Below are 27,546 nucleotides of genomic sequence, written 5' to 3'. Positions count from 1 at the left end.
CTGTTACCTTCATGATCCTGACATTCCTCCTTCTGATGACAACTTCTCTTTCTATCTTTCCTTCTGCCTTATCCCCTAAATTTATCTTGTCCTTAACCCTAATTCCCAGTCATTCTACTCTTAACTGCTCTCCTAGCATACCAACTTTGCTTTGTCCCCACTTTCTTTCCTTGGCAGTCTTGACCCTATGGTTAACCAGTTTAACTGGCTTCCATGGCTTCCTTCAAGTGTCAACCCAAACCTCACCTTCTACAAGAAGGCTCTTCTGATTTCCCTTAATGCTAATGCTATCCCTCTAAGATTATCTATATATCTTGTTTCTACATAGTTGTTTGTATGTTGTCTCTTCCATTAGATTGTAAGCTTCTTCAGGGAAGGGACTGTTTTTGCCTTTCTTTTTATTGCAAATACTTATCACCATAGCTGGTGCCTAGCACTTAATAAATGCTTGTTGAGTTGGCCTGCCTTTGCCCTACAGTCACCGAAGAAGGGATGGCTCATCTCCTTGCCATAGCCAATTCCTGTGCTTGTATCCTGGGTCACATCTCCTCTAGGAACTTGACCCTTCAATCATCACCTCTAATTTCCTTGTCTTTGGGCTCCTTCTCTGCTGCCTAAAATATTCTCTCTTCTCTTCTCTCCCGTCATTGAGAAGTCTCCATTGGACCCTACCACTTCCTCAATTGATTCCTCCTTGATTTCTTTTCCCTTCAAACGCTGGGTATGAGCGTGACCTCCATTTCCTCAACTTCTACTAACTTCCCAGCTCCTTGCAACTGAATTTCCAACCCCATTATTTGCCTGAAACTGCTATGCTCAATTCAAAATTATTAATGATCTCTTTTAAAAAATTATGCCTTTTGAGGCAGCTAGCTAGTTGCAATGGATAAATAGAGCACTAGACTTGGAATCAGAAAGACCTGAGTTCAAATCATGCCTCAGGGTGTGACCCTAGACAAAAGTCACTTAACCTTTGTCTGCTTCAGTTTCCTTAACTGTAAAATAGGGATAAGAATTACACCTACATCCCAGGGTTGTTGTGAGGATCAAATGAGATAACTCTAAAATACATTAGGTGTTATATAAATGTTAGCCATTATTATTATAATTGTAGTAGCCTTGGTCTTTCTGATTATGTCTTTTCTTTCTCCTAACCATCTTCCATGCAGCTGTCAAAATTATCTTCCTAAAGGTTTTGATGTCTGATTATGTTATTCCCCTGCTCATGAATCTTTAGTGGCTCCCTATTGCTCCTAAGGGGAAAAAAAAGCAATTTTCTCAGATCAGCATTTTAAGGTCTTCACAATCTGTCTCCTTTATCTTTTTTTTTTTTTTTTGGTGGGGCAATGAGGGTTAAGTGACTTGCCCAGGGTCACACAGCTAATAATTGGCAAGTGTCTAAAACTGGATTTGAACTCAGGTCCTCCTGAATCCAGGGCTGGTGCTTTATCTACTGTGCCACCTAACTGCCCCTGAATAACATTACTTAGATCTATGACTTTATGGAAAAAAGCATAGGACTAAGAGGGGGAAGACTAATATAGGAAGTTAGTTGAGTTGGATTCATTAGAGTGATCCACACATTTACTACTATTTCGTTTTTGTTTGTTTGTTTGTTTTGTGGGGCGATGGGGGTTAAGTGACTTACCTGAGGTCACACAGCTAGTGAAGGTCAAGTGCCTGATGTCGGATTTGAACTCAGGTCCTCCTGAATCCAGGGCTGGTGCTTTATCCACTGTGCCACCTAGCTGCCCCTATATGGAGTATTTTCACTACATAAGATGTCATCGCTACATTAGGAATCTAGTAGGTCTATGTGAACTTTTGGCTGGATATTTTTGTGCCATTGTGGGAGTGGTGGCCTCCTGTTTGGTTTGCTTGAAGGATTTAAGAAGAAATGTGAGCCACCCATCTGGGCAGTCATAATTCTATCACTCTCTCTGAGGCAGTCAGATGAAGCAGAGATGAAAAAGCAGTAAATTGGAAATAGTTTAAGGCCTTTGAGGATTATACCTGAGATTAGTTTAGATCCCTGACTAGTATTAGTGATTTATAAATTAAGTCTGAAGAGAAAATTGGAGCATACAGCTAATTATTTTTTCCACCTCATGTTCCTGCCTCATGGATTCTTTGGAGGAAAACCTTGTCATTTGAAATAATGATTTCTTCTAGCAAATGAAATTTCATTTTGATTTGGGTAGTCCGGGCTTTGGCTTAGAATCCTTTAAAAAGTGGTTTGAGTGGGTTTATACTGTTGTATTCAGTTATTGCTGAAAGGAGAAAAGCCGCTGGTACAGTTTTTTCTCTCATGTTTGGAAACTCTCTGCCCCATTGTAACTGAAAGGAGGAAATTGTGCTGGGGGCCTTCTGTTAATATAGTGCTGTCAGCAGCCTGCAAATTAGAGCTTTGGATAACATGGAAAGCTTAAACTTTGCCTTTGACACCAGAGCAGTCCATACATTATTGTTCTGAGGGTTAATCTTTAGTGACAGATATGGAGAGAGAAGAGTTTCCTATCAGTTTGTAGCAAACTCCAAACACTCTGTTGTGAGACTCAGAAATTTTTATTTTTTATTTTTTTCCTTTTAGGTGTCAGATATGTACTAATGCCAGAAGTGCCTTCAGAGGAGGCTGACTTGAGGCACTTCTAAAAGTTTTTTTTTTCCCCTGTGGACAATTTATTGAGTGAGTCGTAGGGTGTTTGCCACAATGATGGGCAAATATGGAATTACCAAAACTCAGTCTTGGAAAGGAACTCTTGTTAAACCTGTAGCTGACCAAGATTCTCCTCATCTAACAATTAGTCATCCAGCCTCACTTCGAAGACTTCCAATGGGGCGGGAATTCACCACACGTTTAGACATCCCATTTTGCTTTTGGATATCTGTAAATGGAGGAATATTTTTCTTTCCTGAATCTATATAGGCCCCTGATAATTCTTCCCATTGTTCCTTAGTACTATCCTCTGTGGTCAAGCAAAACACATCTAATCTGGCTTTTGCAGATACCCCTTCATATTATAAGACTAGCATGTTCTCCCTTAAGAATTTTTTCCTTCATGAAAACAAAAACATTCTTTCATCATATCTTCCCACGATTCTTCTCTCAGGCATAGGTTGAATGGCCACTAGTGAGTATAACCTGATCAGGTATAGGTTGGACTGGTAAATTTCTGTGGTCCTTTCCAAGTCTGAGATTGTGTGATGAGCCATGGGACATAGGGATCATCTGATGCCAAGATGATTTTGTAGAAGGAACATAAAACTGGGAGTCAGTACTGTGGTTCAGTAAATAGAGCCCTGGATTTGGAGTCAGAGGACCTGAATCAGAATTCTGTCTCAGTCACTTACTGCCTATGTAACTTTGGGAAAGTTGATTTACCCCTATGGGACTCATTTTTCTTATCTGTGAAATGAGGTGGGTAGACTAGAAAAGGAAGTGCTGTAGGTCATACAATATGCAGTGAGTAGTTGTGTATGGAACTGGTTAGAGGTATCACTTTTTTTTTTTTTGTGAGGCAATTGGGGTTAAGTGACTTGCCCAGGGTCACACAGCTAGTAAGTGTCAAGTGTCTGAGGCCAGATTTGAACTCAGGTCCTCATGAATCCAGGGCTGGTGCTCTATCCACTGTACCATCTAGCTGCCCCCTATAGGTATCACTTTAAGGAAGCAATTTTCTTTTTAAAAATATATTTTTATTATTATATCATATTATTTTGTTTTTATTGTTACTTAGATTTCCCTATTTTATACCTCCTCTGTCCCAGAGAATTATTTATTTTACCAAAGAAAAAAAGTTTTTAAAGTAAGTAAAAGAATGGAGAAAATTTTTTTAAATGATCAATATTTTGAAAAAAGATATTTTACATGCACCATTTAACATCTATTGGTCACCACTTCCCCCACTTCTTCAAAGAAGTTAATTTTTTTTTCTTGCTTCTCTTTTTATCTTTTCTTGTACTTTTATTTGTTTTTTTTAAACATTTCCCAATTACGTTTTTTTTAGTGAGGCAATTGGGGTTAAGTGACTTGCCCAGGGCCACATAGCTAGTAAGGGTTAAGTGTCTGAGTCTGGATTTGAACTCAGGTACTCCTGACTCCAGGGCCAGTGCTCTATCCACTGCACCACCTAGCTGTCCCCCAATTACATTTTTTATATTTAGAATTTTATTTTCCCAAATTAAATGTAAAATACAAATTTTGACATCATTTAAAAAAAACTTTGTGTTCCAAATTCTCTTCCTCCCTCCATCCCGCCCCACCAAGAACTCAAGCAATTCAATATAAGCTATACATGAGCAGTCTTGTGAAACATTTCCACATTAGCCAGGTTGTAAAAGAAAACAAACAAAAACAAAACTTCAGCTAAAGTAACTAACAAAAAAATATGCTTCAATCTGCATTCAGATACCATCAGTTCTCTCTCTGTAGATGGATCTCATTTTTCATAAGACATTTAAAGTTGTCTTGGATCATTGCACTGCTGAAAATAACCAAGTCATCCACAGCATATCATCTTACAATATTGCTATTATTTTGTATACAGTACATTTCACTTTGCATCAGCTCATGTAGGTCTCTTCAGGTTTTTCTGATAGCATCCTGCTCATCATTTTTTTTTATAGAAAACTACATTTATATAGTACTTTAAAGAGAGATTTCCTTACAATAAACTAAGGAGTTTGATTATTGCAACAATAGTAATAGAAACCATTTATATAGTTCCTTCTACCTGATAAAGAATTTTCTTCACAATAGCCGAGCAAAGTACCATTTTGTCATTATCATCATCATTCACCACCAATCATTTATCATCCATCAATCCTCACCATCATCAATCAATCCTCCTTCTCTTCAATCAATCCTCATCTTCATCCAGTCATCATCAATCCATCAGTCATCATCTTCATCTTCATCATCATCATCTTACATTATTGCCTCTGCTTCAAAAATTTTTCAGTTACTTTGTTAACTGTTTCCTTCCATCCTATTCCCTCCCCATAATATTTGCTCTATTTTCTATCTTCTTTCAACCTATCCCTCCTCAAAAGTGTTTTGCTTCTGACTATCCCCTCCCCCACTCTACCCTCCCTTCTTTCACCCCTTCCTCCTTATCCCCTTCCCTTCCTGCTTTCCTGCAGGGTTAGATAGATTACTCTACCCAATTGAGTGTGTATTGTTCCCTTCTTGAGCCAACTCTGATGAGAGTAAGGTCTTTGAGCCAATTCTTTTTTTCTTTTTTCGGGGCAATGGGGGTTAAGTGACTTGCCCAGGGTCACAAAGCTAGTAAGTGTCAAGTGTCTGAGGCAGGATTTGAACTCAGGTACTCCTGAATCCAGGGCCGGTGCTTTATCTGCTGCACCACCTAGCCACCCCCTTCTTTGAGCCAATTATGATGAGTATAAGATTCATTCACTGCCCCACTCTTCCCCCATTTCTCCTCCTCCCCACTCCATAAGCCTTTTCCTACTTCTTTCATGTGAGATTTTACCCCACTCTATCTCTCCCCTTCCCCCTCCCCCAGTGCAATCCTTTCTCCCCTCAATTTTACCCTAAAGATGTCATCATGAGGAAGTTAGATGACACAGTGGACAAAGCATCCACCTTGAACCCAGAAGGACCCTAGCCCAAATCCAGCTTCAGATACAAGGCACTCACCACCTCCACAACCCCAGGCATGCCACCCAACTCTGACTATCCCAGAAGAGAAAAGATAAACAAAAAATAAATGCTTTACAGATATCATCCCTTCATAATCAATTTCCATGTATGCCCTCTGTCTAAATTTATTCCCATCATCTGCCCTACTACTGAGAAAGTTTTTATGAATTAGACATAACATCTTCCCACGTAGAAATGTAAAGAGTTTAACCTTTTAACATCCCTCATGATTTCTTGTTCCTGTTTACCTTTTTATGTTTCTCTAGGATCATGTATTTGAAAGTCAAATTTTCTATTCAGTTCAGGTCTTTTCATCATGAATGCCTGAAAGTCTTCTTTTTCATTGAAGTCCCATTTTCCCCCCTGAAACATTATATGCAGCTTTGCTGGGTAGCTGATTCTTGGTTGTAATCCCAATTCTTTTGCCCTCTGGAATATCATATTCCATGCTCTCTGAACCCTTAATGTAAAAGCTGCTAGATCTTGTACTATCCTGATTGTGGCTTCATAGTACTTGAATTATTTCTTTCTGGCTGCTTGCAATATTTTCTCCTTGACCAAGATCTCTGGCATTTGGCTATAATATTCCTGGAAGTTTTCATTTTGGGATCTCTTTCAGGAGGTGATTTGTGGATTCTTTCAATTTCTATTTTACCTTCTGCTTCTAGAATACCAGGGCAATTTTCCCTAACAATCTCTTGGAAGACGATGTCTAAGTTCTTCTTTCGACCATGGTTTTCAGTTAGTTCAATAATTTTCAAATGATCTCTCCTGGATCAATTTTCCAGGTCAGCTGTTTTTCCAAAAAGATATTTCACATTGCCCTCTATTTTTTTACTCATTTGCATTTGCTTTATTGTGTCTTGGTTTCTCATAGAGTCACTAGCCTCTAATTGTTCAATCCTAATTCTTAGGCAATTATTTTCTTCAGAAAGCTTTTCCATTTGGTGTTTCAAGCTGTTGACTTTTTTTCATGACTTTCCTGCATCACTCTCATTTTTCTTTCCATTTTTTCCTCTACCTCTCTTACTTTCTCTTCAAAGTACTTTTTGAGTGCTTCTATGGCTGGAGACCAATTCATATTTTTCTTGCAGGCTTTGGATTTAGAGCCCTGATGTTGTTATCCTCTTCTGAGGGTGCACTTGTATCTTCCTTGTCACTAAAGAAACTTTCTATGGTCTGCACCTTTCTCTGTCTCTTCCTTTTGCCTGACTATTTCTTGACTTAACTCCTTAAAGTGGGGCACTGCTTCCAGGATGCACTATCTCCAGCTTCAGAGTGTCCAAGGTGGTAAAATTTAAGGAGGGGCAGGTTCTTCACTAACTTGACCTGTGCTCTGGCCTATAAATAACTCCAAGCCTACTTGCTATTCAAATAGGCAACACAATTTTGTTTGCTGTGGTTGATAGCTCCCAGCAAGCCTGTGCCTCTCCCTGACCTGGGCCCACCACTCAAGATTGCTTCATGGTTCTCAGCTGGGGTAGAACACCCAAATTCTGCTTCAGCTCCTGCAAAGACCCCTGTAATCTCCCCCTGGCTAACTGATCAACCCTCTCACCAGACCGTAAGCTTAGTTCCAGAAGACACTGCTGCTGCAAATTATTCAGAGGCTCCAGGGGTAAATTTCTCTGATGTGGCCTGTCTGGGGCTGGATCTGTGTCAGTGGGACCATTGGGTTGGGCTCCACTCCCACCTCAGCACAGCAGACCCTCCTGCTGACCTTCTAAACCATCTTTGGCTGGAAAATGATCTCAGCCTGTACTTGTGTCAGTTCCACATATGTGTGAGTGTGTGTGTGTGTGTATGTAATTGGCAGGGCGATGAGGGTTAAGTGACTCATCCAGGGTCACACAGCTAGTAAATGTCAAGTGTCTGAGGCCAGATTTGAACTCAGATTCTCCTGAATCCATAGCCAATGTTTTATTCACTGTGCCACCTAACTACCCCCTTGCTTCTCTTTGGGGATAAGTTTGTACTTTATAATTTTTCAACATTCATCTTTGATTGTTTTTTGTTTATTTTCCCCATTTAAATCACTGTAATTATGGTGTATATTGTCTTCCTGACTGTGCTTACTTCTCTTTGCATCAGTTCACTTAAGTTTTTCCATGCATCTTGATAGTTATCATGTTCATTATTTCTTGTAATGGAGTAATAATGTGTTAAATTAACACCCCACAGTGTGTTTAGTCCTTTACTAATTAATGGGCATTTCTCTTTTTTTCCATTTCTTTGTTACCACAAAAAAGTGCTGCTTATACATATTTTGTTGTAATCAACCCTCTCTTTTTGTCAATTACCTTTTTGGAATATTGACCTAGCAACTTATCTGGGTCAAATAGTATGTACATTTTAGTCACTTTATTTTCATAATTTCAAGTTGCTTTCCAGAATAATTGCGCTAATCCATAGCTTCAAAAATACTGCATTAATGTGCCTGTCTTTCTACCATCCTTCCAACATTGTTTTTTCCTAACTTTTTGCCATTTTGCCAATTTGTTGGGTGTGAAGTGAAACTTCAGGGTTGTTTTGGTTTTCATTTTTTAAAAATTAGTGATTTGGAGCATTCTTTCTTATTACTGTTAATAATTTTCAATTTTTAAAGAGTTATTTGTTCATATCACTTGTTTAATGCAGAATAGATTTTGATATTATATATTTCTGTTAATTGTTTATATTTCTTAGATAACAAGTCCTTAGCAGAGATGTTTGAAATAACGATTTTTTTTTCTAGGCATCAGCTTCCCTTTTTATTCTAGTTACATTAATTTTGTTTGTGCAAAAGCTTTTCAATTTCTTATAATAAAAGTAATTTCTTTTTTTTTCTTATTACCATCATCTCTTGTTTGTTGAAGAATTTATATCTTACCTTTAGCTTTGTACATGATATGATCTGCTTTTCTTCTAATTTTTAAATGGTGTAATCTTTAATATTCAGGTTATGTAATCATTTTGAAATTTTTGAGGAATATGGTTAAGTTGTTAGTCTAAGCTTAAATTCAGTTCTTATGAAATGGGAAATTATTTTCTAAGTAATTCATGTTTTAGGGGTTTACTGAACCTCCACTTGGACAGATTGGAAATAAAATTACTCCTGCTGGGCCTGCTAACAGAGTAACCCAGCAGTGAGGAACCACCCCTGGGGCAGAACAACAACAAGAGCACTCCTCCAGTGCCAGCCACCAGAAAAAGCAAGCAGCTAAGCCCTGAAACCCAGTGAAAACCATCAATAAGACCCAGAACCTCAGTACAAACCTTGGCACAGTTTAGGAATAGAGCCCAACTTGAATAAAAACATTAAGGTACAAAAAAGAGCAAAACAAAAACAAAAACAAAAAAGGCTTGACTATTGACAGTTATTAGGGTGATAGGGAAAAATCAATGCATAAACATAGAGGACAATAGTAACAAAATAGCTACAGGTGAAGCTTCAAAGAAAAAATGCAAATCGGTCTCAGGCCCAAAAAGAATTCCCAGAAGAGCTTAAAAAGGACTTTAAAACACAAATTAGAGGAGTAGAAGAAACATTGGGGAAAGAAATAAAAAATAATGCAAGAGAACAATGAAAAAGAAATGCAAAAATTTACTGAGGAAAATAACTCCCTAAAAACAGATTTAGCCAAATGGAAAAGGAAGTACAAAAGTTCGCTAAAGAAAATAATTATTTAAAAATTAGAATTGGACAAATGGAAACTTAATGATTCTGTGAGATACCAAGATAAAATAAAACAAAATCAAAAAAGTTTAAAAAAGTAGAAGAAAATGTGAAATTTCTCATTGGAAAAATAACTGACCTAGAAAATAGATCCAGGAGAGATAATATAAGAATTGTTGGACTACCTGAAAGCCATGACCAAAAAAATATCCTGGACAATATCTTTCAAGAAATTGTCAAAAAAAATCCTGACCTAAAATATTAGAAACAGAAGGCAAAATAAAAATTGAAAGAATCCACCAATCACTGCTTGAAAGAGATCCTCAAAAGAACTAAAGATTAAATCTGTGCCACAAGAAGGCATCAGAATAGGACTTGGTGGAACCAGGTATGAAAGCAATATATTCTGCATCAAAATTTAGAAGAATAGATACAATTATGGAGAAGTAGCCCACTGTAGTAAAGAGGTGTCAAACTCCGCTGCAAATGGAAATCAAATAAAATAACATAACAAAATAAATAAAAACATAATACAATATAGATAATGTTAATTTGTGGTTTTTCTAAGTCAATATGTGGTCTGCAGGGATCCGTTTCTGTTTGGGTCACTGGTGTAGTTTTAGAGAGCTGACTTCAGAGCCTTGAAGAAGTTGGTCTGTCTCACCTTTAACACCTACTGATCCAGGCAAATTACTCACCCTTTCAATGCAAAGGGCAACTCTAAAACCCTTGAGTTGCCAACCTACATTGGTGAAGGTAATTCTTGAGTACATCCATGAAATTGCAGCTCCACTCCCCATCACAGTATACCAGTATTAAACACAGACAGGTAAAAATGAATCACCGGCTAGGGGTTGAATTCCATCATTTTCCTTTAGTAGCAGTAGTGGAGTAGTAGTATGAATGGGGTGATAACAGTGAATAAGTCAGGTTGAATCATAGTAAAGAGCTAAAGAGACCTTAGATATAATCTTTTTTTTTAAGTGAGGCAATTGGGGTTAAGTGACTTGTCCAAGGTCACACAGTTAGTAAGTGTCAAGTGTCTGAGGCTGGATTTGAACTCAGGTCCTCCTGAATCCAGGGCCGGTGCTCTATCCACTGTGCCACCTAGCTGCCCCAGATATAATCTTGTTATAATATCACAAGGATCCCATGACTCCAAATCTGTAAGATTTAGAGTTGGAAGTACCTTATAGATGACTGAATCCAACCATCTCATTTTACAGATGAAACTGAGGCCCAGAGAGGTTAAGTAATTTGCCCAGGGTTACATAGTATCTAAAGCAAGATTTGAATCCAAGTCTTTCTGACTCTCAAGTATAGTACTCTGTCTACTATCTTGCTGCTTCCATCTCATTTTACAGATATGGAAACTGAGTCACAGAGTGATTATATTCCTTTTCCAAGGTCTTACAGATTGTTAAATATTTAACCAAAATTTGAACCCCTGGCCCTGTGGGGACAGTGTTCTCATCTATTATGCCTATCAGAATGTTTGATCATTAACTCAAACTCTCTTTTAAAAATGATAATATATATATATATGTTCTGCTATATCCAGTAATATATTCAAATTAATACATGATTCAAGAAAATTATCACCCACTTTGCTATAGAATGGGATTAGCAATATTTCTTGATAATAGCTATTTTGGATCGGTTGATGGTTTAGATCAGGAAACTTTTCTGAAATGAATCATTTAGTAAGACATCAAGTCATCAGTTTAATTTTTAAGGATGAAAAAGTGTTTTCCCTCAAAAGGTTTTTTGTTTTTGTTTTCTTGTTGAAATACTGTCACACTTGTCAGCAAAACCAGGACAGAACTTCCCAAGCAAATATAGCTTAAAGAAAACCAGAAAAACTTTACACAGAGTGGAGAAACCAATTTTTTCCCTCAGATTTTGCTCCCTACTATTCTAACACTCATTTGGTTTGTGGGGTTAACACATTATGGATGAACCAGAATGATGGTCCTGAGGTTGAAGGATGATTAGTAGACCTCATTACATTGCTTGGCATGCAGCCCATAGAAGCGAACAGCTACAGCCTTGATTTCATTTTAAAAGGAGTTAGAAGAATGTGAAGAAGGTCATCACCATCAATCTGTTATTGCCCTGCTAGATAGCATCTCTTTAAGGAGGCATAGGAAACGCTTTTTTTTTTATAAAATCAAATAAAGGCCTCGAATGAGGGTGTTCATCTTAACAGCTTTTTAATGAAAGTGTTAGGTTTCCATAATGGAGTTCATAAGCCCTTAGATGTAAAAACTGTTTAAGAAAATGCTTTTAGCATCAGGGTGTGCCAGTTATGTTCTGCTCTGCTGGCACAGGTGATACTTTTGCCTTATATTTCCTTCTGAAAAAGCAAGGAAGCACAAAAATATTTGGTGATAATACTTTGTCATCACAAAACCTTTAGGATAACTACTTTACACAATATTGCTGTTATAATAGTTCAATTATGAGCCCATTTCATAGAAAAAGAAATGGAGCCTGAGTCTGGATAGTTTATTTACACCTGCATGTAGAGCAGATGGCAGAAGTGAGGAGCCTGGAAATGTATACCAGATATTTGCAGAGAACTTTAATGTTTACAAAGTTTTGTAGATATTATATTATGTGATCATTGGAGAACCTCCTTCCTAGCTCTGTGGCTACGTCGAGTATGTGCACACACATATGCGTACACATGTATATCCTCTACTAAAGTTCTATTCTGATGCCCTGTCATGCAGTGGAGGTAGCACTGAAGACTCTAACCACAGAACACAACCCCTTGTAGCTCTAAAAGTTTGGGGTGGTGAATTATACCTCTGGTTAACGGAATAGCCTAGCGAAGTTCAGAGAGGTTTTTCACCTGGTTCATTGCTGAATTTGGGGGGAAAGAGGTAAACCATACATAAAAATTATCTCCTGAGTCACAGTGGAGATGTAGTCTATCTAGGGAGGGAGTACTCACACCAACAAAATCATAAGCCAGATTAGCACACATGCACACTCGTGTGCATGAATGTATCATTGTCAATCACCATGTACACAAAGGTTTTGTTGCCAATTACTATGCACATTACAACATGATCATATGCAGATGTGCAATATTGTTAGTTACAAAAAACAGATCTTCTCTATTGCACGTTTTGGAATTTCTAATCAGTGCTCAGTGAGCTTTGGATAGCCACTGCCTTACTCACTCATAAATATTCTCTATGGTGATTACCTTGTGGACTAAGGCAGATCCACCTTGACTGGGATGTGTGAACAAATAGCAGAACAAATACTGACCTTTGAATCAGAAGATCAGCTCTTTATTTGGTGTGTGACTATGAGCAAGCCCTAGTTTCTGCATCTATAAAACGGGATAATACTTGAATTATATACATCAAAGCTAAGGCATGTTGTTTTGAGACCCAGATGAGATAATGTATAGCAAAACACTTTTTTAATCTGTGAAGTCCTGTTTAAGTGAGTTTTTTCAAATTTAATTCATGACAACTCTTACTATTCTATTATTATGACTAGTGTCTTACTTCACTGGACTTCTAAGACAGAGGTTCTTAACCTGGAGTGCATGATATGAAAAAAGAGGGTTCTTACCCTCTTAAGACAGGATGATGATAGATAGATTGATAGATAGACAGATAACTGATCTGTACAGAGCACTTTAAGATTTTCCAATTACTTTAAATAATTGACGTTTGACTTTCACAAGTAGCTTCTTCCCTTTCTGTGCTATGAAAATGGATATATTAAGAGGGCCAAGAGAATCAATATAGCAGGAACATTTTTCAGGACTAAAACTTTTTTATTTGTTTTTTTAAACATGCAATGTGATAAGTATAAGGGACCCTAAGCAAAGAATTTCCTTCTGCCAATGCAGATCAGCATCTGTTTTACAACCTATAGTCTCCAAGAGATTGCTGGGGCACCAAAAATTATGCAGCCAGTATGTGTCAGAATTGGAAATCCCAGTCTTCCTGATTCTGAAGATTCTCAGTACCAAAATGGATTTGGTTTAAGGACATAGGAGTCACCATAGTCCTCACATTTCATGTAACTAGACTGTAAGTCCCTTGAGGGTAGGGATCAATTAATTTCCTACAAGGCCTTACAGACATAGGGGAATGTTTGGGGAATTGAAGTGAAACACTGGGCTCTGACGATGCAGTGCTAAATGGGGATTCTTGAATGTACCCCCCACCAAATACTGCTCATAAATGGCACCTGGAAATCTGCATGGGCTAAAAGACACTGGAGGAACAGATATCATCACTCCCACTGATGACGGAGCACAGTCTTGGTAGACAAAGGAGGGGGAAATTGTTTCTGCTGCTAACAGAAACACTGAAGTTTGTTCTCCTAAGATACCCAAGACCTTGAGTTTTCAGCCCTCAGAGAATACTGTGTAGCTGTGCTCTATCCCATCATCCAGATGAGTATCACATTAACAGACCTTTGTAAAGTAAAATAGAAATTTAGGGAGTAATGGCGCAAATAGATCACAGCTATAAACTTTGAACAAACATGTAATTTGAGTTTGATTCCCCGGGTCTAAGGAACTAAGGGGCTTTTGAATTCTAATCACTGGGCTGGAATGGGCTTCCCCAGGGACTGGGTTACTTAGAGAGCACGTCTTTGATTTCTTTGCCTGGAAAATAGGGATATGATGAGGGGAAGGTCCTGAAGGTCACTTGGCTTGCAAAGTCAGCAAGATAAACCACTGCTTATGCAACTGAAGCTTCTCTAAGCAGCCACTGAAAAAGATGGAAAGAAGGGGGTATGGGCGTGGTGGGAAATAAAGACACAGGCTGGTCTACTGGCTTAGACATTTTCTTTGTCTCCCTGTGAAGTCACCCTGCTGTGCCTAAAAGGTGAAGCTGGTAGTGGGAATCATATGCGGGGGAGGGGGCTTCCCTGTACCCCCTCAGACTTCAGGAGAAAATCACTGTCAAGTGGCCATTTGGATCAATTTTTGGTCTCTGGATGCTTCTTCAAGACTGGGGCAGCAATCTTCAATTCTTGAAGACACCTAGGTGATAGGGTGGATAGAGCACAGGACTTGGACTTAAGAAGACCTGATTTCAAATCCTAGCTCAGACATTACTAGCTTTGTGAGCCTGAGCAAGTCACTTTCCTCCTCTCAGCCTCAGCTTTCTCTTCTGTCACACAGAGATGATAATAATAACACCTAACTCAAAGGATTGCTGGGAGAATCAGGATCAACATATATAACATATATATCAATATAACATGTAAACATATGTAAAACATGCAAAGTGCTTGGTAAACCTTACAATGTTTGTGATGATTATTTTTATAATGGAAATACCCACAGCAATGAAATCACATATTTTGAAATACTGAATCCTAGGTACACAGGAGAAACTTGAGGCAAGGCAAACATGAAAGGAAAAGATCAAAACTGGAGAGGGGGGCAGCTAGGTGGTGCAATGAATAGAGCACCAGCCCTGGAGTCAAGAGGACCTGAGTTCAAATATGGCCTCAGACACTTAACACTTAACACTTACTAACTGTGTGACCCTAGGCAAGTCACTTAACCCCAATTGCCTCACCAAAAACAAAACAAAACAAAAAAACAACAACAAAAAACCAAACCAAAACAAAACAAAAAAACTGGAGAGGAATATGTGGTATCTCAAATGCTTGAAAAACATGCATTTAATAAATAACCAGATGTGGCAGGCCAATGGGATCAGGCTAACTTTCAGGAGAGCGAATGAAAGGTTTGCATATAGTCTGTTTCCTGTAAGAAAATCACTGCCCTATTTATATCATAACCTAGTAACATGAGCCCTACATAAGCGATAGCTTTTTTTCCTGGACCTATGACTTATTTTATCAGTGTAAGGAGCTCTCAGTGAGGAACTTTCTCTTACCACTGGAAAACTGTACATTCTCTAAATTACAATCTTAGACAGCTGCCTGAGTCACTGAGAAGTGACTTGCTTTGGGTCTTACAAAAATGCCTGTGTCAGAAATAAAATTTAAACTCAAGTTTTCCAATTTCTGAGGACAGCCTTCTATGTACTTTACAACACTGATATTCTTATTTAACTTAAGTGAATCATACTTATTCAATGGACATATTACTGTTCTTGGTTGCAAAGTGACAAGAACGTGTCCTTTGACCTATCCCATGCCAAAATATGGATTCTTTTTTTGGGGGGGGTGTTGGGGTTTTTTTTTGGTGAGGCAGTTGGGGTTAAGTGACTTGCCCAGGGTTACACAGCTAGTAAGTGTTAAGTGTCTGAGGCCAGATTTGAACTCAGGTCCTCCTGAATCCAGGGCTGGTGCTCTATCTACCGTGCCACCTAGCTGCCCCCTTCAAAATATGGATTCTTATTGTGATCCATTCTTGGGTGATACTTTTCCTTCTCAGATGTCATGATTGGGAGAAACTATGATCATCAATGACAGTTCAAAAAACCTTGCACATACACATTAAACATTAAACCAACTCCCATATCAAACATATGCAGGTGAGAAAGCCAGGGAGTGAAATGATTACTATTGGAAAGTGATGCAATTTTTCCTCTGGCCAGTGTTATAAAATCTGGTTATAAAAGCATTGGGGTCACATGGTACCAGGAAAAGGTGTTTGTGTATGAATTCAGTCTCTCACTTAGGTAACATTTTATCCTTGGCAACCCTTAGGAAGACAATCCCTTATATCACCCGGAGTAGCTAAGGGTTAAAGGGGCCACCTATGCTCAGCAGCTTTTAATCTATGAAATCAACTTGATGCTAATGGAGGTGAGCCAATGTGTAGATAATCTCAGATAGAAGAGAATGGAGAAATAATTTAGACATGGTTCAGTAAATTTTATGTTAAGTGTTATGCAATTTTTTTTTCCTCCATGTAGATTTACCTTTCTAATTCTCCTTGGCTTAAAGTTACATTTTAATGAATTTTTCCTCCAGTAGTCCAGCTACAATGTCCTTCTTTACCTCCTTTCTCCCTGTTACTCAGATCATTGACATGAAGAAGTTCTGAGTTCTACTATATTTTACTTGATGGCAAAAATCATGGCACTCAGATCCATATTCATAGTCAGAGGAGCATAGTACATTATTGTGAGTTCTTCTAAGAAATAAGAGATGGGAGCAGCAATAGATATCCAGCAATGAATGTATCATGGGGAGCTTGATTGTCCTATGGACTCTTGTTCTGATGTTTTAGACACTTAGGTGGAGAAGTGTCCATGTGTTGTGCGCTTTCTTTGAAAACCATCATTCATCTCTGGGTTGGAATCTTGCCTGGCTCTCTGTAGCCCTTCCTCAATTGTAAACTAGAGCTACAAAGGGAAAGGGGATAAAAGTTGCTAAACCTAACAACAGTGAAGTAAATGTTAGCGAATCTTAGGGAGTATGGGTCTTCTTTCACAAAAAATTAATTCATGACTGAATGAAATAGAACGTTGAGTCTTTGGCCTGTTTTGATATGTGTGAATGGCATGCCTTGTGGGCAAACAGATTTCCACTTGAAATTGTTTAATCAGAGGGAATCTCTCAAACACAAATTAGATATCAGTGTAGTGGGAAAAAGTTGGGTCCTTTGAAAAGTAAAAATAGCATAAATATTGAGGTTTGGGGAAAGGTTTAAAGAATCTAATAAATTTTCATTTCAAGTCACAGAAAGCTTAGAGCAAGAGAGATGAACTGTAGCAGGGATAAGGTGTTTATAACATACACCATTTAAAATTCTATTGTTTGTTTTTTGGGGGAAGAGGTCTACATCACCTCCATTCCCTGTGTAACATTTCCTTAAGACGCTTCTAAGAGATCTATCCTTATAAGAGGAGTTCTTGCCCTTTCTTGTGTCCTGGACCCTTTGGTAGTTTGATGAAGCCTGTGGCTCTCATCTCAGAATAATGTGTTGCAAGGAATAAGATAAAACGCTTAGAATTATGAAGAAAATAAATGTTAAAATAGTTATCAAAACATTTTTTAAAAAAATGACAGGCCCAAGTTCAAAGGACTCCTGCTTTATAACAAAGAATAAAAAAGGAGCAAAAGAAAACAGTTGAACAAAACTAAGGAAATGGCAAACCACTCCAGTATCTTTGCCAAGAAAATCCCAAATGAGGTCAGGTAGAGTCAGACAGGACTGAAGCTACTGAACAACAACAAACCCGCTCATCAAAAATGTCTGACATTTTTTGCAGCATACTCCACCCATAGTCCTGCCACCTTAGTGAAGAAGGGAGGAGGGAGGTGTCTTCTCATTTTCCTCTTAGGGGAAGAACCTGGTCAGAAGAATGCCACAACATTCCATTTTAATTGTCTAGTTCTTTCCATTTACATTGTGGTTGTCATTGTGGTTATTGTTTTCTTGAGTCTGCTTACTCCACATTTCATCACTTCTTTTGCCTTTTTATGCTTCTCTGTGTTCATCGTATTAATGTCTTGCAGTCAACCAGCAAGCATTCATTAAGCTGCTACTATTTTCCAGGTATTTCACTAAGACCTAGGAATAGAAAGAAAGGCAAAAAAGCACTCTTGACCTCAAGAAGCTTATGTTATAATGGGTGAGACAACATGTAAATACCTAGGCACATATAAATACATATTAGAGTACATGGGGAACTTAAAAAAAAAACAAACCTTGGCAAGAAATGGAGGGCAGAAGAGAGCTGCTCATCACTCATCAATCTTCTCTTTCTTTTACTGGCTCCCCCAACACCATAATTGGCTCCTGAGGAGTTCCCTTTAGCCCCTCCCCCAACTCTGGACATGGGCATTTCAATGCTTGGTGTTTCTCCTGGGTTATAGAAAATGATGAAGCAAATTATTAATTATGATAGATTTTTTTTTTTGGGGGGGAAGGGGTTAAAATCTAGTGCTTCCAAGGAAGAACTAAAAAAGACATACAGAAAACTAGCCTCGAAATCTCACCCAGATAAGAATCCAAATGAAGGAGACAAGTTCAAACAGATTTCTCAAGCTTATGAAGTGCTTCCTGATGCAAAGAGACTTATATGACAAAGGTGGTGAACAAGCTGTCAAAGAAGATGCTTCTAGTGGTGGTTCTGGTTCCCTAATGGATAACTTTCACATGTTTTTTGGAGGAGGTAGAAGAATGCAAAGGGAATGGAGAGGCAGAAATATTGTTCATTAGTCGTCTGTGACCTTAGATGATTTATATAATGTTGCAACAAGAAAATTAGCCTTGAAGAAGAATGTAATTTGTGAAAAATGGGAAGCTTGGGTTGATATGAAAGGAGCTGTAGAATGCTGTCCCAATTGCAGAGGTACCGAAATGCAAATAAGAATTCATCAGATAGGATGTGGAATTATTCAGCAATTCAACCAGTTTGCATGGAATGCTAAGGGCATAGGGATTGAATCAACCCCAAAGATAGATGTAAAAGTTGCAATGGAAGGAAAAAAGAGAAAAAAGATTCTGGAGGTTAATATTGACAAGGACATGAAAGATGGTTAGAAGTTTATATTGCATGGTGAAGGTGACCAGGAGCCAGGATGTGAACCTGGAGATATTTTGGACAATGCTATATTTACATGATGAGCTGAGGATCTTTTCATGTGTATGGCTATCCAGTTGGCTCAGAAAGCAACATCAATTCTTTCAGTAGAATTGTAGTCATTACTTCTCATCCTGGTCAGAGTCTTAAAAATGGAGATACCAAATGTGTGCAATCGCTTTCTTTCATCAGACAAGCCATCTTTTTTGGACAAGTTACTGCCTGAAAGAAAGGAAGTAGAGGAAATTCAAGAAATGGATGAGATAAAAATGGTGGACTTTGACCTATCTCAAGAAAGAAGACACTATTTTTTTTTTTTTTTGCAGGGCAATGACGGTTAAGTCACACAGCTAGTAAGTGTCAAGTGTCTGAGGTCAGATTTGAACTCAGGTCCTCCTGAATCCAGGGCCAGTGCTTTATCCACTGCACCACCTAGCTGCCCCAAGAAGACACTATTTCAATGAAAAATCTTCTGAGTATGAGCATCATCCCAGAAGTGGTGTTCAGTGTTAGACCTTTTAATGGGGGCTAGTGAATACTCTTAGTTATAATACTGGCTTTTGTATGTAATGGCAAATGAATCATCTTAACACACTCATTACTGGCTATTGTTTTTGTTGGCATATTCAAAAATAATTGTGTTTTTAAAAGTTAATGTATAGGGGGGCAGCTAGATGGTGCAGTGGATAAAGCACCGGCCCTGGATTCCAGAGTACCTGAGTTCAAATCCGGCCTCAGACACTTGACACTTACTAGCTGTGTGACCCTGGGCAAGTCACTTAACCCCCATTGCCCCGCAAAAAAACAAGTTAATGTATAAAACTAGTAATATAAACTGCTGGCTTTTCAATTTATGATGTTCAGTGTGCAAGATCGTTTAACATCCTTAATTATTTCCTTATAGTAAAGAAGCCCCTGAGGTTTTTTTTTTTCATGACTTGTACTTTTTTCCTTCAATATGTACATGCAGTGGCTTAGACAAAAGTTTTATTCTTGATTGACTAAATTCACACAAGCATTTATAATTGTTCAGCCCTAAAATTAGTTTTTTTGACTGAATTTGCCATCAGAAAACTTTTTAGAAAAAGAGTACATGGAAAATAATTTCCATCTCTTAGCACTAGCTGCTGGGAGGACTGAGAGAGATGTCTTGAAGATTCTGAATTTAAAGCTGTCTTGGATGAAACCAGGGAAACTAAGAGGAGAAGGTGATGAGGAAGAGCACTCTAGGCATGGGGGATGGTCACTGCAAAGGCATGGATGGAGTCAAGAGATGAGAGATGCAGGGCTATGTGAGAGGAATGCCAAGAAGGTCAATGAAGCTGGATTGTTAAGTTGGTGGAAGGGGAGTAAAGTGTAAGTAGACTATGATGGTAGTAAAGGGGCATGTTATGAAGGTATCCGGTAGGATGGTGGTCTCCCCAGAAGTAATAGGAAGTTAGGAAGAGAGGAGAGGTTGGGAGAAAAGAGAATGAGTTTTGGACATGTTGAATTTAAAATGTCTGCAGGACATACCGTTTGAAATGTCCAATAGGCTGTTGGAGATGGCAGACTGAAGGTCAGCAGAAAAGTTAGAGTTGGATAGGTAGATTTGTGAATCATCAACAAAGAGACAATAATTGAATCTACATAAAGAAAATGAAAGTGAATACTTTATCTAGGCCTGAGGTTCTTAACCTTATTTGTGTCATGGATAATTTTAGTAGTTTGGTGAGGCCTGTGGGACCTATTCTCTGAATGTGGTTTTCATATCCATAAAGTTATCAAAATAACAAAAATTCAAACCAGAAAGCCCAATTCTCAGGCCTCAGGTTATGAAACCCTGAGTTAGAACATTTAAATAAAAAGCTACCATGTAGGGGGCAGCTAGGTGATGCAGTGGATAAAGCACTGGCCCTGGATTCAGGAGGACCTGAGTTGAAATCTGGCCTCAGACACTTGACACTGTGTAATTTAAAATTTTAAATGTGGGTTCTAATCTGTTCCCCCAGCTTTGGGGGAAACTGACTAAAATCACTGATAAAACGAGTTTAGATTTTTAAGGGTTTATTGAAATATAGAAAGAGAAAGATTGAGAACAGAATTCCAACAGCCTGGCATTCCTATCTTTCCTCAAATTTCCTGTGAAGTCCTCTGCTGCCACCACCACCACCATGAAGTCAGGGACCAAAAAGACCCAGAGCTCTCTGCACAGGCCCTCCTTCCTCCTTCCTCCTTCCTGTCCCCTTCCAGAAAATAGGAGGCTCCTCAAGTTGATTGGCTGGTAGCCTTGATAGACAGCACCCATTCAGCTGATGCTGTCTAGCAAACACTACAATCTGCATGCCAAAGTGGCAGGGGTTTCTGAATTGTCATTGATTTTTCTAATGCTGTCATAATGTTTTTTATGGTAGAAAATATGGAGTTCTCTGGCATCAGCTTTGTCTGTGCCACTGATTTTCAATAGGGGATGATTCAACTGATGAACTACCACATTCATATCATTTCCTCCCCACTTCCCAAATTTCTTTAATTCATCAACATATTCTTCAAAAGGGGAGTCATTTATTCTAAAAGACTCAAACTCAGTTCTATGGTTAATCATATAAGAAGGAGATTCTTGTCTGTTTCTGAGATGATTCCTACAGTGACTTTCTAGCTGATCTGCTAAGGCCCTAAAGAGGCAATTTCCATCTCCCAATATTTTATGAAGACTGAGTCCCAAAGCATGTAACTGATCAGTGGGATTATCAAATGGGAACAGCCTATTGCCTCTGGGCTCTCTTTGCTCTTTAACAGTTGCTATTGTTAGGGTATTTTGCTCTTTAGCATCTACTTGAGTTTTATCTGAAATCTCTTTACCTATGAATAGTGCAGGCTTTACATGAGAGCAATGAATCCATGAGTCTTTTTCACCAATTTTAATGGAAGTAGGAGTTGTCAATAATACTTGAAAAGGTCCTTCCCAAGCAAGCTGGGTTCCACTGGTTCTCTGAAAATTCTTTACATATATTTTATCTCCTGGACTTAGGTTATGCAATGAAAAGTCTAAGGGTCCTGCCTGGACCACAGCTCCTGCCTCATGGAGTTCACATAGCTTAGTTTGTAATTCCTATATATAGGAGGCAACAGAAGTATCACCTCCTACCAGTGATGTATAAACTGGGGAAAAAGTTTTAGTTTGACAGGAGGGTGACCAAAAAGCATTTCATAAGGAGATATATGAAGTTCTCCTCTTGGTCTACTGCATAGATAGAATAATTCCAATGGTAGAACATCAGGCCATTTCAAATGGGTTTCAGTACATAATTTGCCAATCATACTATTAAGCGCTTTATTCATACGTTCAAACTGGCCTGAACTTTGTGGGTGGTAGGGCATGTGGAATTTTGGAGTTACTCCCAAGAAAGAGTATATTTGGGATAAAATTGAATCAGTAAAATGTGTGCCTTTGTCAGAATCAATTCGGGCTGGTGGACCAAAATGAGGTACTATCTCTTTAAGAAGAATTTTGGCAACAAAGGCAGCTGTGGCTCGGGGGCTGGGAAATGCCTCCACCCAGCTAGTGAGCTGATCAACTATAACAAGGCAAAATTTATAATGTCCTGCTCTTGGCATTGTAATATAGTCAATTTGCAAGTGCTCAAAGGGTGTATATGCTAGAGGACGACCTCCATAAGCTTTGGCCTTGAAAGCATGCTGATTATAAGATTGACATGTGGAGCAGCCCAAGCAGATTCGAGATGCTGTGTTAGTCACACCTGGTGCTATCCAGGTTCTCTCAATAGAGTCCACAATGCCTTGTGTGCCAAAATGACCTTTTCTGTGAATAGAGAGACATACCTGGTGATAGAACTTCTGGGGAAGAAATGGTTTTCCCTCTGAAGACATCCAGACTCCATTGATCTGTTTCACCTTAAATCTCTTTTTCTACCTTTCTACTTCAGAATCATCATAGGTTAGGTTGGAAGGAATATCCTCAGAAGGTGAAAGGTTAATTACATGTTCAGGAGCTTCTAATGCAGTGAGCTTGACTGCAGAATCAGCTCAGGCATTCCCCTTTGAAACGGTATCACTATTCCCCATGTGGGCAGGGCAATGTACAATGGCTAGGGCAGAGGGCAGTTTGAGGGCATCTAGGAAGTCCTTAATAAGGTCTCCATTAGCAATAACCTTGCCCGAGGATGTTAAAAAACCTTGTTGTAACCAAATCATGCCAATTGAGTGGCATATACCAAAACTGTATTTTGAGTCAGTAAAAATGGTGACACTTTTCCCTTTGGCTATATTACAGGCTTGTGTAAGATCCACAAGTTCAGCAGCTTGCACACTAAAATGGGAAGGCAGAGAAGCTGCCCAGACAGTGTCATAATCAGAAACTAGAGCAGCTCCAGTGAAATGGGTCTCATAAATGAAGAACCATCTGTATAGAGGACAAGATCAGGGTTTTCTAAAGGTGTATCAAAAAGATCATCACGGGGTTTCTCAGCCATATCAACTAAAGAAGCACAGTCCCCGAGAGTGGTAAGTTAGGGAGTAGTGTTGTTGGGTGAAGGACTGTGCAGCATTTTAGAGTGATATTCTCATTGCCTAACAGGGTTACTTCATACTTAGCCAGCCTTTGATCTGAAAAGGCTTGTGTCCTGTGACATGGTAAGAGAGCCTCTACTTCGTGAGGGTATTGCACAGTTAGAGGACTACCTAGGACCAAATCAGAGGCTTTTTCTACCAAAAGGGCTGTGGCCGCCATTACCCTAAGGCAAGGTGGCACCCCAGATGCTACAGGGTCCAGCTGGGTTGAATAGTAGGCTATGGGGCATTGGTTAGGCCCCAGTGATTGAGTCAGAACTCCAGAAGCCACCCCACTTTGTTCATGCACAAAGAGAGTGAAGGGCTTACTATAATTTGGGAGTCCTAGGGCAGGTACTGATAACAAGGCCTGTTTTAATTCTGTTATGGCTGAGAGATGCTTGGGGATCCAACTGTAAAGTGTCTGGGACAGAATTTTTTGTTAGAGCTATAAGAGGCTTAGTAATTTCACCAAAAGAGGGAATCCATTGTCTGCAATACCCGGCTGCTCCCAGAATGGCTCTTAACTGCTTCTTAGTAGAAGGGGCAGAAAGTTGTTGAATGGCCTAGACTCACTTAGAAGAGACAGAGTGAGTTCCAGCAGCCAGAATAAATCCTAAATATTCTACCTGAGGCAAACACCATTGTACCTTTGACTTGGACACCTTGTGGCCTCTCTTGTGCAGCTCCAGTAGTAAGTGACGGCTATCTTCCTGACAAATTAGGGGAGGCTAAAAGTAAGTCATCAACCTATTGTAGTAGTGTGGAGCCTTTAGAGGTAATGGAGGCCAGATGATGCTGTAAAATTTGGGAAAATAATGCGGGACTGTCTACAAATCCCTGTGGGAGTCTAGTCCAGGTCCACTGTGTATTTTTCCAGGTAAAAGCAAATAAATATTGGAAGTCCTCAACACTTACTAGCTGTGTGACCCTGGGTAAATCACTTAACCCTCATTGCCCCACCAAAAAAAAAGCTACCATGTATATATATGACCTGATCCATCATATTAGTCAGCTGACACCTTAGCAGTGAGATTCATGGACAGGTAAGTTTTTATTTATTTACCTGTAAGTAAGGGGTGGCATGTAAAAAGATAGTGGGTAGGAGGTGACGTGGGGCAAGGGTAACAAACATGGGGGTAAAGAGTGGGAATGGCAGAGAAGTGACAAAAGGGAAGATGGAAGGAAGGGAGGCTGTAAACCAGCTTTGTCTACTTCCTGGTCTTACATAAAGCTAATCTCACCTGCCACCACTGTGAAAAATAGAGTCCTGGATTTCTGCAGGTCCCTCCCCAGACTAGCCACCAGGGCAGTCCTAGGACCCTTCACATGCAGTTGTACTGAAAGCTTTGTCCTGAAAGTGACAATTCATAGATTTTGTAGTAGTTTAGAGGCAGAAAAGAGCTTTAAGTATCCCATCTTTGAATCAGCTTATTTTACGTTTGAAGAAACTGGGCCCCACAGAATGAAAGTGTTGTTTTTTTTTTTTAATTTATTTTGGGTTTTTTTTTGCTCATGGTGGCATAGCTAGTTAGGTGTAGCTGCAATGAAAAGAGGTCTCTTCTCAGTTCAGTGCTCTTTCCTTCCCCCAACCCTTTTCTCTGAAGTGGCCTTGGCACAGCCTGGGCTCCTTGAGCCTGCTAAGCTGAGATAAATGGATTGCTCACTTTCTTAACGTGACCCTTGTCTCTCTTGGTTCTTCTCTGGGTTCCTTGGAACTTAAGATAGGTCTGTGTCTCAAGGAACCAACAAGCCCCTACCACTCACCTTGGTACATACCTCTCCTTCCCCTTTTGCCCTAAGCAGGAGGTCACCAGAAGAAGCAATCTCCTAGCAAGAATCTTGGACATACAGACTTTATGCCATTCTTTTGCCTTTTTCACATTCCTCTCCCTCCCTACTGCACTCTCTACAGAAGTGGCAAATTTCCAGAGTTCATAGGAGTGCGTTGTTCTTCACCAAAGCTTCAAGATACTTTTTGAAGGCAAAGAGAAGGAGGAAAGACCTTTTGCTGGCTTTAATTTATGTCATTGGGGTAGTTTGGCTTTTGTCCTATACTCTTGTAACTGTACTGTAATGAGTCTTTATTTAGGCAAATGTCCATGGAATAATTCATCAACTAGAGAAGAATGTTGGTCATTGATCTTAAGCATTCTGGCAGGCTAAGTTTTATATGGAAAGCATCTTGTTAGTTTCAGACCACAAAATTCTAGATGCTTGTTCAAAAATCGATTGATCTTGAACTCCATCTTCTCTCCCTACTCAATTAAAAAAAGTCAGGGTGTGGAGAGGAAGGGGTTAGGTGTTACCTTCTTGATTTGGAGAGGGCTCTGATTCAAGTGATTACAAATGCCAGAGAGAGGGAAACTGCCCAGACTTTTGTCAGCCAATGTACAGTTTCCATTAACTCCATCCATAATTACTAGTTGGGTTGTTGCCATCTTGTTGATAATCTCCAAAGGCTGAGGGAACCCAAACAACTGTAGCTCCCTGGATAGAGCATTTATTCTGGAAGTCAGGACTTCTGGACTTTGCCACTAAATAGTTATATGACCTTTTAGAAGTCACTTCATGTTTTTGTTTTTCAGCTTCCCCATAGATTAAATGGTCTATGTTACCTTCAAGGTTCCTGCTACCTCTAAAGTCTGGTGATTCTAAATATATTCATTCATTTGTCTTTTTAGTGAAACTAATAGAACAAGAAAAGGAAAATATAGTTTCATTTTTTGGGTCAGTGAACAAACATTTATTAAACATCTACTATATACTTTTTTTTTTTAGTCATGTCTGACTCTATGTGACCTCATTTTGGGGTTTTCTTGGCCGAGATACTGGAGTGGTTTGCCATTTCCTTATCCAGCTCATTTTATAGATGATGAAACCAAGATAAAGAGGGTTAATTCTTTGCCCAGGGTCACACAGCTAAGTAAGTATCTGAGGCCAGATTTGAACTTGGGAAGATGAGTTTTCCTGCCTCCAGGCTCAGCGCTCTATTCACTAGGAACTGAACTATGCCAAGTGCTGGGAGGGTCTGCTATCTAATTTCTATTTGGGGTCTTTGAAATTCTGGGTCTGTACTAATTGTAAAGTTGTCAATAGAGACATCTGCCAATCATTGAACCAGATATTTAGAGCTAAAAGAGACCTTAGAGGCCATTGAGTTCGACTCTTATTTTACAGATAAGGAAATGAAGCTGAGGAAAGGCTACCTGACTTACTTGCTCGGGGTCATATTTGAATTCTGATCTTTTAGATTCTAAGCTCATTGGTCTTCTGTATTATTAGAATGAATACACACACACACACACATACAGGTGTATGTATGTATGTATATACACACACACATATACAGGTGTATACATGGAGGGGGTGTGGGGAGAAAATATAGAAAAAGAAATCCTAGGTAAAATAGTGTCATAGCATGAAAAGACTGTTTCTTTACCTACCTGGTGACACAGATTGGGTAAAATCAGAGTATCAGCTCTGGTCTCAAGTCTCATAATGAAGAAACTGACTTAATCCAATTAACTTTCCCCCTTGGATTCAGTTTTCAGCCTATGATTACTTAAAAGTCAGAGCACTAGATTTAGATTCTGAGGATTTGTATTCAAATTCCATTCCTGTATTAAACTTGTGGGACTTTTGGGGGGGGCGGTCACTATCTCTCTGGGTTTCTGTTTCCTTATGGGTTAGGAAAAAATAAGGAGCCTAGACTCAACTCAGTGTCCTGAAAAGATGAGAAAAGCAAATCTCATCACAGCTAGTCTCAATATCTGGGTATAATAATGCTGAGAGTTATGTCCCCCAAACTTGTGACCCAATCTGGTGTGAGTATTTAGGATATGATGGCCCAGTTCTTTCTGTCCAGCTTGTCAATATCATTCAATCTAGATAGATTCACAACCCGCATCTTAGCTTGATCTTGGACATTTAATAGTTTTGCCTTCTTTTGATTTGGGGATTGAAAATTTCCAGGTGCTCAGAGTAGTGTGTGACTGAAAACTACATTGCAAATAAGGCCAAAATATTTACTAGCTCATTAATTTTTGTCTACATGAGCCTTTCTCCCCCCACTCCACTACAAAGATTATATAGGAAGTAAAAATAAAAGCATAGTTTAATGTAGTTCTGGAGTATATGTGTCTGAGGCCAAATTTGAACTCAGGTCCTCCTGAATCCAG

At 39.1% G+C, this 27,546-nt stretch overlaps 1 protein-coding gene and 1 pseudogene across 3 annotated transcripts in view; both read left to right on the top strand.

Annotated features, from left to right (window-relative positions):
- The window catches only part of LYPD6B (LY6/PLAUR domain containing 6B), a 244,652-nt gene that overhangs the window by 83,091 nt on the left and 134,015 nt on the right, over positions 1–27,546 (top strand). The gene's annotated exons all lie outside the window — the stretch shown is intronic.
- Positions 6,919–19,330, top strand: LOC122747620 (annotated as a pseudogene).

This window comes from Dromiciops gliroides, chromosome 3 (assembly GCF_019393635.1).
Source record: "Dromiciops gliroides isolate mDroGli1 chromosome 3, mDroGli1.pri, whole genome shotgun sequence".
In the NCBI taxonomy this organism is placed as follows: Eukaryota; Metazoa; Chordata; class Mammalia; order Microbiotheria; family Microbiotheriidae; genus Dromiciops; species Dromiciops gliroides.
Note: the sequence above shows the minus strand (reverse complement) of the source record. Positions and strands in the feature narration are given on the sequence as shown.